Source organism: Acomys minous (assembly GCF_964271855.1).
Source record: "Acomys minous genome assembly, chromosome: 17".
In the NCBI taxonomy this organism is placed as follows: domain Eukaryota; kingdom Metazoa; phylum Chordata; class Mammalia; order Rodentia; family Muridae; genus Acomys; species Acomys minous.
In genome coordinates, this window is record NC_140500.1 from 24,104,925 (window position 1) to 24,118,694 (window position 13,770).

Genomic DNA, 13,770 nt, shown 5'->3' on the forward strand with positions numbered 1-13,770 from the left:
GCACTTACCACAGGGTGGGCACCGGGCAAATGCCCTACAGACTTTCTCTCAATATGTCCTAGTAAAGCATGATGAGAAGGCTCCATTCCACAAGCCAAGCCACAGGGGGTTGCTCTTCAGATTGAAACCCACCCACGCAGCAGCTCTGGTGTTCACAGCCTCCCTTCTCCCCTGCCCCCTGTGGATGACTGCAGTCGCATGCTTCCAAGTTTCCCAGAGAAGCTTTTACAAAACGCACCTGTCCAGGTATCTGCCTTGGGCTTGGTCACAGGGGAGTGCCTTTCATGCTTCAAATTAAGCCCTGGGGTTCTAATGCCCCTCCCTGCTTACAAGCTATTAGGCCTGCTCAGCCCAGTGCATTCATTCGCTGGCGCACACTCCTGCACTTCATGTACGTGCTGCGTAGAACAAGTCTAGAAACCCAAATGCAATGCTGCATCGGGGAGGGGAGCGGGAGAGTGGGATTAGAGAGTGTTTCTCTGGGGGGGATGGACAGTTTCATTTATGTTCCTCAGGGAGGAGTCAGGTGTCTGTTGAGGTAGACCATATCTGTCGAGCACCTCGTTCATGCCAGGCTCTGCCGCCATCCCCGGCACTAGGGACTCAGCAGTAAATCGAAGGCCCTGCCGTTGCGTATGGATGCGTCTCCTCACAGTGAGGAGAGGAACATTACAACAAGGAAACTTATGACCTCGGCCGCCTCAGCTCATCAAAAAGGAAAGAGAAGTAGAAGGGAGGTTGGGAGGAGAGCTGTTCCGTTTGGCAGGACCTCCCTGCGGAGGTGACATCTGAGCAGAGACAAATTAAAACCTACGGTGGAAAAATAGGTGCAGAGCTTGGCTGCCAGCCCTGGAATGCCTGCGCATGAAGCTGCACAAACGCAGGGAAGGAAGGGAGCCCATGCAAAGACCCTGGGGCGATAAGATGATCTTGTGTTTGAAGGAAACAAGAAAGGAAGGAGGATGCGGAGACTTAGAGAGGAGACAGAGAGGAAGATGGGGGGAGCTTGTGGGTAGAAGACTCATGAGAAGTCAAGGGGTTACTGAGCAGGGGATGACATCATCTGATAGCACATTAAACAGCTCAAGGGCTAAGAGCCAAAAAGAGAGGTCACTCGCCGTGACTCCGTATTCAGTCCTGTGCTATTTCATTTCTGTTGTGCACGGCATTTATGAGCATTTATTACCTTGTTTATCCACATAGCTCTGGTGGTAATGTACCATTATTCCAGTTCCTACAGAAGTGGAGTTTGATGGGCAGAGAGATTAGGATGACCTACTGGAAGCCATAGAGAGAGAGAAAAAAAAAAAGAAAAAGAGCCATCTTTTGGCTCTGCACACAAACTCTGTAGTCTGTTAAATCTTGACATGGCCATTCCAATCTTAGAGAAGAGTCCCTCTTTCCTAGGAAAAGCATAGTCTGGGACATGAACTAGTGTTCAGGGACAGAAAGGTGAATGGCACCATGCCCATATGACACTTGTTCATGTTGTCATAGCTGTGAACGTGGTCCTTGGCCTGCTCATCTCTGACATGCCAGGCAGGACTAGCTTACAGGACTGGTGAATGCTACCCACATGTAGCCACAGGATGGTGGTTTGTAGGTACCCCAAAACTTTGACTATGTCTGTGATCTGTATGGTCAGGAGAGTTCATGTAGGTGACAAAGCATCCATGGTCTGACCTCAGTGTACATGCATACAGGTAACATGCGTGCATCTACAATGCTGTGTGTGAAAATGTGTACATGTGCGGCTACATATCTAAGAGGAAGCGTGTGTGGATATGCTTCTGTGTGCAAGATGGTGCAAGCATAGGTTTGAGGGACCAGAAGTTTAGGTAAGAACTCTTGCATTTTGGGGGCACTCTGAATGTGAGCATGAAGTTAGGAAAACATTTAAGGATTGTGAACATCGATGTGCTGGGCACCACCCACCCCCACCCCCACCCCATCCCCATCCCCACCCACACCCCCACCTCCACAGAGGCCTGGAGTAGATGAGTAGAGTATAAGGGACATGAGAGGCAGGGTGACGTAATGCAACAGGCACATCTGAAGTCTCAGCGGTGGGTCCTCGGGAGAGGTCGTCAGACCTCTCTTAACTCTAATTTTCCATCATCCAAATGACACCAATGCATAATTACAGTTATTAACACAATATATTAAGGCTGTACTATTAAGGATATATCAGCCACGGAGCTCTTCTTAGGGCATTCAAAAATGATGGTGAGGCAGGAACACTGCACAAATGCGGTCCTCCTCATTGGCTAGACTTGTCCATTCCTGGAGACACTGCATGCCCACAGTTGAAGCCGGGTGAGTTCCTGGTTCATGCTGCTCTGATGTTGAGCAGCAGGGGCTCGGGGTGAGGCAGCCTCTGGAGCTGCCACAGGCTTCATGGCCCTGATCCACCCTATTGAGTCATCTTTGCTCAGCAGCTAGGCACGAGTATGCCAAGTCATGAAGAGGTGTCTTCTGAGGGAAGCTGGCAAGGTGCAGTGAAGGCTCAACTCGGTAACGCGTACGGTGCTGCCAGCCTGGCACCGGGAGGCCACCTAGCACCTGTCAGATGTGATGGGGCTCAGATTAAACCAGGCTTTGAGCTGGACAGCTAACTGGCTGGCCTTGCAAAGTGAAAGCAGAGAGGACAGCACCAGGCCTGGCCTTCTGGGGCTAAGGTGTGGTGGGGGCTAGAGGGAAGAACAAAAGGACAGTGAAACTTTCTGGCCCACTTAAGTTGCAAACTGAGTTTTTCTTCCAAGTGAATCTCCCCAAAGCCTTCCAGATGGGTATGAAGTGAGGTTTATAGTGAGGTGGTATAAAGAAACGTGGTTGAGCCTGTGGTGGCAGTGATGAATAGGCCCATATGCCTACGACACGCACCAGTGCTTTCATTTGCATGTGTGTGTGTGTTGTGTGTGTACACGCTTGATTCCCCCGCCCCCCCCCCCATTGCTTTCCAGCCCCTCTGGAACCAGGATTTATTTATGGATTCGGTGACAAGCAGTGGCTGCCCTGTCATGTGCTTGGCCATATCCTGTGCTGGCTGTAGAAATGAATTGGCCACAGAAGTGGCTCTGGCAAGCTTGTTCTAGTGTAGGGAGCTGTGAGGTGCATATAAACACCAGCAATGCACCAGGAGAAAAAAAAAACTGGATGTTGCAGCCTGTTAGTCATCCAAAGAGCCGCTGAGAGCTCCCAGGTACGTGCTTCATACCGGGTGTCTCTTTAACAGCCCAGCAACTCAGGCTGAATGAGGTCAGAGAATCTGCTTGTAAGTCCAGAGTCATCGCAGCAAGAAGACAACATCTGAAGGCAGGGCTCACAAATCTACAGCCTACTGCTGTTCTGGGAACTGGGCCTTCTGCTATGATTTGAGACGAGGCCTCTGTGAAATCTCTTTCCCTGTGAATGGGAGGCTTCCCCCCCCCCCACTCGGCATCACACTGAGGTATGAGTATGGCCGGAGCATACAGCCACACTGTGCCGTCAGCCTGGTGTCTTAAACCCGAGCCCCAAACTCAGCATGCAACGAAGTCTGCACTTTACTAAGAAATCTGCAACACGCCCAGGGTTTATTGGAGACAGTTCTTCTCTGTTCCACATAGCCTGGACTACAGAAGACTGGCCGGGGCTTCCAACCTCGTCTTTTCATCCTTAAGGTGGTCACCAAAGGGCTGGCAGATGAGGCTAGCTGATGGTTCCTTCATGGGCCTCTCTGTGGAGCAGCTGTTTGGACTTCCAGCAAGATGCTGTTTACCTGTTATTACCTTTTTTTTTTTTAAACAAACAGGAAGCAAAATAGCTCACTCCTCGGCCAAGGAGAGAAACTGTGAATGGAGAATGTCCCTAGGAGACTTTGACCACTAACCGCTGCCGAGCTGTGTCCGCTGGGAATTGGGAAATTCCCTTGTTTTGGCAGTGAAATAATCAGGGATCTCCCTGGGAAGGTACCTCTGAGGGTCTGAGGAAGGCCCCCGAGTCCAGCAGGTGGGCAAGAGGGCAAACTGAAGGATGGTTTGTTCAGCATTGAGTCTTCTGGGAGCTGCCTGAGGAAGGAGGGAAAGAGCTGACTCACAGAGAAGCCATGGATCGATGAGGGGAGACACAGGCAAGTTTACGTGTCGAAACAAAAACAGCCTGTGAAACTAACAGCCTTGAGGGCCAGCAGGAGATGGAGACGGGACAGGGGGGATAGAGAGGACCTGTTACACAAAGTCAATGGAGAAGGGAAACAATGGCCTAAGTCAGACATATTAATATTAATTAAGCTACCTTGTATTCAAATGTTTTGTGTTTTAACTCATTTCCTTAGCATATGACTCTTTAAAGAGGTTCAGTTTTTTTGCTACAGATTGGATGTAGTTTGTCCCTGTTAAACTTCGTGGTAAAGCTTGGGTCCCAATATATTTCAATATATACAGCTTGAAGGTGGTGTGGCCTTTAGCTGGTGGAACTTAATGGGAAGTGATTGGGTCATGAGCTTTAAGGGAGGAATGCCGCTCACAGAGCAATAGATTAATTCCCACAGTAGCACATTAGGTCCCACAAGGGTGGCCTGCCATAACTTAGCTTGGCCTCTCTCGGCTCTCTTGTCCCCACACCATATGAGCTCTGTCATATACACGCCTACCATCTTGTGTCAGCTGCCACGTTTGGGTACAGCTAGGGAGACCTTCCCAGAGCCATACTGCTTGGACTCCCCGACTTCCAAAATCCTGAGCCAAGAAACCGTTTTGTTTCTGATGCATGCAGCATCAGGAATTTTGTGACAGTAACACAGGACAGACTGAGGCAGTTACGAGTCTCTTTCGCTGTGAGGAAAGAGCAATAATGTCCATACAGTGGCATTAGAAAGGTCTGGTTATTCCACAAGGCTCCTGTAGGCAGTGAGGAAGGGTGGGCTGCCAAGGGCCACACCAGGCACCTCCTGTCTACAAGTGCAGGCCAGTGACAATCAAGGACTCTAGATTACAATGTTTTCTCAAGCTTGCATGTTTTATTTGAGGGAGTGAAGTTGTCTTTTGAGACAGAGTCTTGCTCTGTAGCTCATCTGGCCAGAAAGTCACTACCTAGTCCAGGTTGGCCATGAACTCAGGATAATTCTTTTACCTCATCCTCTACAGCAGTGGTTCTCAACCTGTGGGTTGTGACCTCTCTGGGGGTCACACATCAGATATCCTGCATATCAGATGTTTACATTGCAATTCATAACAGTAGCCAGGCACGGTGGCGCACGCCTTTCATCCCAGCACTCAGGAGGCAGAGGCAGGGGGATCGCTGTGAGTTCGAGGCCAGCCTGGCCTACAAAGTGAGTCTAGGGCAGCCAAAGCTAACACACAGAAACCCTGTCTCGCAAAAAAAGAAAGAAAGAAAGAAAAAAGAAATAAAGAAAGAAAGAAGAAAAAAAAGAAAGAAAAGAAAATCCACAGTTCATAACAATAGCAAAATTATTGTTATGAGGTTAAAAAATGAAATAATTTTATGGTTAGGGGTCACCACAGCATGAGAAACTGTGTTGAAAGGGTCACAGCGTCAAGAAGGGTGGGGACCACTGCTAGAGCATTCAGGTTGCAGGTGTAAACCTCCCGGTAGCTTTTGTTTTTGTTTTGGCCCTCACAAAGGAAACATTTTCCCACAAAATTAAAGCTAATAAGCAGCTCTGGTACATAAACATGCCTCGTCATACTTCCGGAAAAACAGAAGGTCTACGTTCCTCGTTCTCCACTTTACTCTTAACTTTGATGTTCCTGGGGCGGCTGGTGGGTTACCACAAGATAATCTCCTCTTCACGAGGACGTCTGACAAGCTGCAGTGTACTCTCAGGATAGGTCTGGCTGAGGGGGACAGGCAGATGCTTCCTACTCAGGACTCTTGTCACCTATCTTTCCCCTGGTGGCAGGGGTGGGAAGACCTGAGAAGGCTGCCCCAAAGGAATGTAAGGAGGCAGTGGGGGCTCCACATAGAAATGTCACCCCCTGGCAGGCAGTGACAGTGCCCTGAGCCTGGCTGGGTGGTCACCATGCCCTGAGAATAACAAAACATTGGGGGGGTTTTTTTGTGTGTGTGGTGAGTATCCGCTCCGGGAACAGCTGTCACTTGCTTTACTGAGACCATCCACAGCCTTCCGTGGAGCTGTGCTGTGTCATACTGTGCCACTGAGCAGAGGACATCTACGCTGACTTCTACAGCGAGCTGTGGTTGTCAGTTCCCGGGGGGGGGCTGCAGAAATCAATACTATTAGCTATTGTTATGAAGAGTCAGCCCCTCCCCAACACACACAGGGGCTTAAGTTTCTCTTGTGGAGATTTCCCATCTAGACTCGGTGAAACCAACAATTCGGGGACACGCCCCGCCAAGCCTCATTTAAAATGACCAGACCACCCCAGCGTGGGCTGCAGTGCACGCAGGTGTCCATCTTCAGCTCGGGTAATCTCTGCTATACATCCCAGGGACTCTCAGCCCTCGGGCCCAGCTCCCAAATTCCTCCCATCCAACTACCCCACCTAGGTTCCTCATTATCCCGTTTCCCGGCCCCTGCACTCCTCTGGCTCAGTGATGAACCATCTGGTCTCTTCAAAAGCAATCTAGCAGGAGAAAACAGGAAAATACAGCACCTCCTCCTGCAGCTGGTTAATACTCAAGTGACCTGGGGTGGCAGGGATTTAAAGATGAAATGGCTTAATAGCCTCTGGAAAAAGAAGGGAGAAGGGAGGAAACACAGATTTGGCCTTTTTCTATTTTAAAATCAGTTCTATTGGGGGGGGGGTTATATACAGTGAAGTTGGCTTGCTCTAAGGGCGTGGTCTGATGTTCTCTGACAGATGTCTGTCATAGTGTCATAACTACTGTCATCAAGATGGAGAGCATCTCCACGGTCCCAGATGACCCGTGTTTCCTTCTTGTGTTAGTCCCTTCTCTCCCATGTGCCCGAAACAGACCCTCTTTCTGTCTCTGTACCTGCCTTTTCTAGACTGGCCTTGGCTTACTGGAACGTGTTGGCAATCCGTTCATGTTGGGGCATATGGGCTGGTTCTACTTTACGTGGCGTGCATCCTACCACACAGATATGTCACGATTTGCTTGTCCCTTTAGTAGATACGTGGATATTTAAACTATTTCCCCCCCCCCTTTTTTTTCTTCCTACTCTGAATATTTGTTGCTATGAATAGCTTTCTGTGTGTCCCTATGTGTTTTCATCTTAGGTAAGTACAGTTGCAGGGCCATACTGCAGGAGTGTATTTAACTTTACAGGAGACTGCCAGATTGCCATTTTGCCTTCCCACTGGAAACATGGGAGAGTTCCAGGAGCTGTACAACCATGGAGACACTTGGTCTTGTGGTTGAGAATGAAAGACCACCCACATGGCCTTCCCCTCATGCTGTGCCTTCCTATTTACTGTTGGACTCGTTCCTCTTAAAAAGTCTTGCAAGGCCAGATGTTGCTGTTAGCCTGGTGAAACTATCGAGAACACGGAGGTCTTGAAGGATAAGTGATTCATATAAACACAAAGAGATTAGGATCCATGGGTGGGGACGTACAGTGCCTTGCAGCTGTCCCACCAGCCAGCCTGGGATAGGATGGTGGCAAGGCCTGGTTCTTGTGGAGAAATGGTTCATGTGGGCTCTGGGGATAGATGGACTGTTCTCAGAGATGCCGGCCTTTCACCAGACAGGCTGTAGCAGTCTGTCCTAAAACAGTCATGGGTAGGTGCCTGCTACCCGCTTCCTCCTGCCTCTTGGGTTCCCTCACAGCCCCTAGAACACAGTTCTTCCAGATGGGGGTGGTTCTCTGGAAGGGTGGAAAGAGAGGGAGGAAGAGAAGAGAGAGCCCGTGTCCTGGAGATCAGGGAATCGGGCGCAGGCTGTAGGACAATGTTGGGGTGTCAGCCCTGACCGGAGGAGATCACGTGGGGCTGCGGTTCCTGAGCACACATGCTTATCATGGCTTCCTTCCCAGCACCAACCAATCTGGAGCTTCAGCCTTTGTCAGTGTACAGAGTGCCAGCCTTGGGCCGGGCACTGATCTCGGTTTCCCAGAAGCCTTATTAAAAAGGGCAATCCCTGAACCATCCTGTTCAGCTACTGTGGCACCTTCGCTACCAGCCAGCCCTGTGACTGTATTAACCACCCTTCCTGTTGTGTTGACCAAATGCTGATGGAAACTACTTAAGGGAGAAAATGTTTGTTTCAAGGCATGGTTTAGGTGGAGGAGGGGTCAGTGCCTCACTCAGGTGGGAGGGTGTAGCGGCAGGAGCCTGTGGAAGAGTTCCTCATGTGACAGCCAGACCAGGAAACAGGGCGCTCTAGTTAGAACCAGAACCGAGTAGAATCTTCACAGGCTGGACTCCATGTCTAACGAGTCCACAGACTTCCAAACAATGGCCGCCAGCTGGGAGCCAAGTGACCAAACACATGGCGATGGGAATTTTACATTCACAGTGTGACAGTAAGTTTGGACAAGTCACTTACCTTCTTCCTCCTTTGCACAAAAGGGGCCAACGAGGCCCAGCATGAAGAATTGCCATAAGGAGGGAGGTAGACCACGTGTAAACCTGATACATCCCTGGAAGTTCACAAACACAAGGCGCAGCGGTTTCCTCTTCTGTTGAGGGAGTTCTGGTGGGTGTCGGGGTTTTGTACAGATGAATAATAGTGTGTGTAAGAAATGTATAGAAACAATATAAAGTGATAAAATGCAATCACTGGTAGGTTCCTTGGCACTTTATCAACATTTACCTACCACCTGTCACTTATCTATCACCTACCACCTGTCCTGATGACCCGAACCTGAGACTTTATCTACGCTCTCCCGCTTTTTCCACTGGTGTCCCTTTTTGTGGTCCAGGGCCTGTGCTCCTGGCACATCGCATGCCATTATCTTGCCTCTTCAATGTCCTCTGTTGTGTCCAGCTCCATCTCCTGTGGTTTTTATGTCTTCGGAAGTTTGGAAGAGTATTAGTGGAGCATCCCTCATTTAGAATATAAATTGTCTGCTGTCTTTCCCATGATCGCACCAGGGCTGTGAGTTCCAAAGGAGGAAGGCCGCGGAACAGGAGTCTTTCCCGTCACAGATCGCATTTCATCTTTAGTGAGAATGAGTTAGTTCCTTGGCCTCCTCTTTAATGCTCCACTCCGCTTCAGGGTAGAGGGAAGGGCAGTTCTGCACAGCAGGTAACATTAGCCCATGGAAGCTGCCCACGTCAGAGGACTTGGGCAGGGGAGGGAATCTGAACCTGCAACTCAGTGTAGACTAAAACCTCAGGGGAAGACAAGGAAGCTTTGGGAGCGGCTGTGGAGGCTCAGGGGTAGGAAGTGGATGGAGGGGCAGCAGGAGAAAGCCTGGAAGCTTCAGCCTCTAAGGGACCCCCAAAAGCAGGAAGCTCAACCAAGACTGAACCCCAGCAGCACTGACAACCAGCCACATCTGGAGAGCAGAAGGGGTCCGGGACATCACGCTTGTTATCAGCCATGTCATGTGTCAATGCAGTTAGAAAACTGAGGGTCTGGGGGCCCTCAGGGCCAGCCTTCCTTCCATGACTGGACAGCTAGCATTGAGCAGCTTGCCTCAGAAACCGAGACTGTCTCCTCAGGCTCTCTGAGTCAGCTGGTAACTGCGGCTTCCTGAAATGCCGTCTTCTGGCTGGGCAACGGGCTGCTTATCTACCTATGTACTTGCTCGCTTTGCCAGGAACTCTAAAGCTCCTGTGGACATAGGGGAGGCTGATGAACTGGAACTGAAAGTGTAGGCGAGGCTTTACCCTCACACCTGGGTTACAGTGCTCCCCTCCCCCAGTGTTGGGGCTCTAGGTCCTTCTGCTTCCTGCAAGAGTCCTTCTCAACTCCCTTTCCCGAGCCGGGAAGTTTTGTATAGCATCTCAATGTTTCTTGGCTCCAGACAATTCTCCAAGGTCTCTGATTTGTCCCAGAAAGCCAAACAGGGTGGTCGGGGGAGGGTAGGTAGGAGCGGGGGGAGGGGGGGAATGTGGAGGAAGCTGGAAGACTGACCATAGGACAATTCTAGACACATTTGTCTCTATCCTAGCCCTCAGTTTCATCTGTAACATGAATGTTTAGAGTCAGACATTTTTTTTCTCCCTCCCCCACTCCTACTGGCTCCCTTCTCTTTATTATTATTTATTCTCCCCTGCCCCTCTCTCTGTCTGTTGAGGGGTTTGTGCTCACATGCGAAAGTCAGAGGTGGACACTGGATATTTTCTTCTATGCATTTCCTTTGGAGGTGGGGAGGGGGGGCTGAACTTTGGCTGGCTGGCCAGAGAGTTTCTGGGGAATCCTCCTATCTCTGTGCTCCCACTGCCGGGGTTCCAGCTTTTAGCGAGCGCTGGATGGGTACCTGAATCAGGGCAAACATCTGACTACTGAGCAGCCAGCCTAGCCCGGCTTGTTTTCTCTGTTCACCTTTTCTTTATTCTTTGGCCATATTAAATATTGAATCCATGCTCTTGTGCATGCTAAGCCTTCATTCTCTCATTGAACTACGCCCTCAGCCCTTGCCCTTTTACAGTGTCACATTAGTTGAATAACAAATTAACAAATCTATAATCATAGGTTTTTTTCTTAACCTATAATTGACAATCCTTTAAATTAGAAAATTCAAAATGAAAACCATATGTGATTCCTGAAATGGCATCAGTATTTGTGTTGGTTTCTGACACTCTCTATTCCCATCCAAGTATATATTCAGCTTTAATGTATTTTCAGTAATAGCATGAACACAGATTTATATTTGACTTTTTAAATCACTGTCACACCAAACATTGTTGGTTTTGTTTTGTTTTTTTTCTCTCTCTCTTCTACTTGTGACCTTTTTTCTCAGCTTCATCTGCTGTGGTAGCCAAGGTTAACAGCTTAGTTTGCACATAAAACACGGAGTGCAGACGTGTAGATTGACATTTTTGGGGTGTCCTAGATTGTGTTCTATTGTTGTGATGAGCACCATGACCAAAGGGCTCCGGAGAGAGGAAGGATTTGTTCAGTTTATACTTCCCACATTGCAGTCCATCGTGGAAAGAAGTCAGAGCAGGAACTCAGACAGGAACCTGGAGGCAGGAACCGAAACAGACCACAGAGGAGCAAAGGAGCGCTGTGCACTGGCTTGCTTCTCGTGGCTGCTTGGCTTGCTTTTCTACACAGCCCAGGACCACCTGCCCAGGAGTGGCACCACCCACAGCAGCCTAGGCCCTCCCATATCAATGATTAATCAAGAAAATGCCCCCCTCCACAGACTTCCTTACAGGCCAATCAAAGGCAAGTGTTTTCTCATCTGAGGGTCCCTCTTTCTAGATGATCCTAGCTTGTGTCAAGTTGACAAAAAAAAAAACAAAAAAACAAAAAAAAAACGAACAAGCACAGGGGAGGGGAGGTCACTGTTTACTACTAAATTGGGGTTATACTCTCTACTTTTTTCTGCACCATAGTTTCTCATGTAGCCGTAAGGGTGAGCATCTATCCACAGATGCAAAGATACCGTGCTGGTTCTTTTGTACAGGCATGTAATCACAAAGTATGGATGAAGATCCCACAGTTTTATCACCCGTTCCTTGTTCCCTGGGGTATTGTTTCTAGCTTTTCTTTCTTCTCAAAAGCAATGCTCCCTTAAACATTTGGAATAAATACCTTTCTGAGAAACATTTGAGTCCCTGCAAGTGTAACATCCCAGAAGTGGTTTTTCTGCATGTGAAGGCATGTCGTTTCTAACTCCCCGAAGCAGGTATAAGAATTCCTACCTACTCAGGCAGATCTGAGAGCCCCTGTCTCCCACAGCCTCATAACACTGGGAGTTAGCAATCTTGCTAATGTTTGCCAGTCTGATGGATGGGCTATGGTACCTCAGTGCTACCTTAATTTGCATTTTCCCAGCTACAAGCTGTGTGGAACATCTCTTCATGTATCTATCAGCTCTTTAGACTTCCTCTTCTTCCAAGAACTATTTCTACATTTTTCTCTCTTGGCTTTGTCTTTTCACTGTGGGTGTATTAGAGCTCGATGTAAGAACAATATTAACCTGAGAGAAGAGCTGAGAGAAGCAGCTCGAGGCACAAGAAGCTTTATCTTGGCTCGCAGTTTCAGAGGTCAGAGTCCAGCATGGCAGGGAAGACATGGTGGCTGAGCAGCTTGGACCATGGTGGTGGGAACCACTGGTCTGTGGTAGTGTAAATTTGCAGCGTGGCTTTATTCACATGCTGGAAACTCAGGAAGTAAGAGACAGGCCCAGAAAGGTCTCCCAGATACCCACTTTCATCAGCCATGCCACCTATCCCCAGCATTCAACAGCCTTCTCAAACAGCACCACCAGTTAGGCCAAGGGTTCAAACACAGAGCCCACAGGGAACATCAGACTCAAGTCTTAACACCTTCTGCTGTACATGGTACAAAAAAAAAAAAAAACCTTCCCAGTCTATCACCTTTGACTTGGCAATAATACTGCTTTATAGCAACAGCACTAGCTAGATTTAAACATGTTTCATAGCCCAGGCCGGCCCGAAGCTGATCCTTCTGCCTCAGCCTCCAATACACCACAATGCCAACATATCATTTTTATTAGTGGCATCCTTGTCCTCTGTTTTGTTCAAAAACATCTCCCAGCTGATAAGCTGTATTTGTTTCCTTCTGATTTTTTTTCTCACTTAAGCATATAATCTCTGTGTAATTATGTTTATCTACTTAAGGTGGGCTCTTTTGTTACTTTTTTCCATGGATATAGTGGAATGTTGTCCTCTATATAGAACTCTGATCTCAGAACTTAAGGATTCTTAAGAGGTGCCCGGGAGATAACATTGCAAAACTAGGCCTGGGGGCTCTGCAAAGTTGCGCAAAATCTCTGCTTCCCAGAGATATAACTGACCCCCCGTTGTCATTCTACCAAATGTGCCTTAAGTAAAGGTTTGGTTTGGACAAAGCACTCTGGACCTAAAGGAAATCTGATACCTTCTTTCAGATGACCCAGGATCCTTCTTAGACCTGACATTTGTCCTCTGACTTAAGAAAGGAGAGTTGACAACAGGGAGAGTTAACTTCACCCAACAATAAAGTTTTGTATTAGCTCCAAGTTGTCTCAAAGCGGGTACCAGAATCCCAGCATGTTAGCAGGAATGGGTCCTGGGTAGCCTGGAGTTTATAAAGAGCCCTAGTGCTTGGATCCCTGCCAGACCATGTGACTCTGAGTCCTTAGGGCGCAGAGCCTGCCTAGGCTTTGGTATATTTTAAAATCTGGTGGCTCTAATAGGCAGCCGAGGTTAAGAACCACTTCTCCAGTTCAACCTCCTGGTCTCAGTAAAAGTGCAAGTTGTCTCAATAGAGCAAGTAGATGGAAGCCCACAAAGGTGGACCGTGAATACAGCTGGCCACCCAGAGTTCCAGCCAGAACCTATACTTCCTCATCGCCATCAGACTCCTTGGTGACATCTCTCACCAAGCAGCACACCCTGAACTTCCAGGAGGCAACATGGAGGCTGCCTGCATGCTCGGAGGCTTTGCATGCAATGGGCTTTACCTCTGTTTATTGATCCCGAGCCCTCATGTTTAGACCTTGATCTGCCTTACAGGACTTCTAAGAAACAGGATCATAAAGAGCTAGGATGAAAGACAGCTCTGTGAGCAGAGAATCGCAGGTGGGAGCCTCCTGCAGAGATGCACACTGCAGTACGAGATCATCGGGGAGTCGGGGGGGGCAAGACTGTGCTCAGGGCCAGTGTTTGAATTGGCCCATGAATGGCTTTGAGAAAACATGGGTGGACAGAACATGTGACC

General features: G+C 48.7%; 1 protein-coding gene across 10 annotated transcripts in view; it reads left to right on the forward strand.

Moving 5' to 3' along the window:
* IQSEC3 (IQ motif and Sec7 domain ArfGEF 3) overlaps nucleotides 1-13,770 on the forward strand; it is a 96,447-nt gene that overhangs the window by 13,545 nt on the left and 69,132 nt on the right. The window lies entirely within an intron of this gene.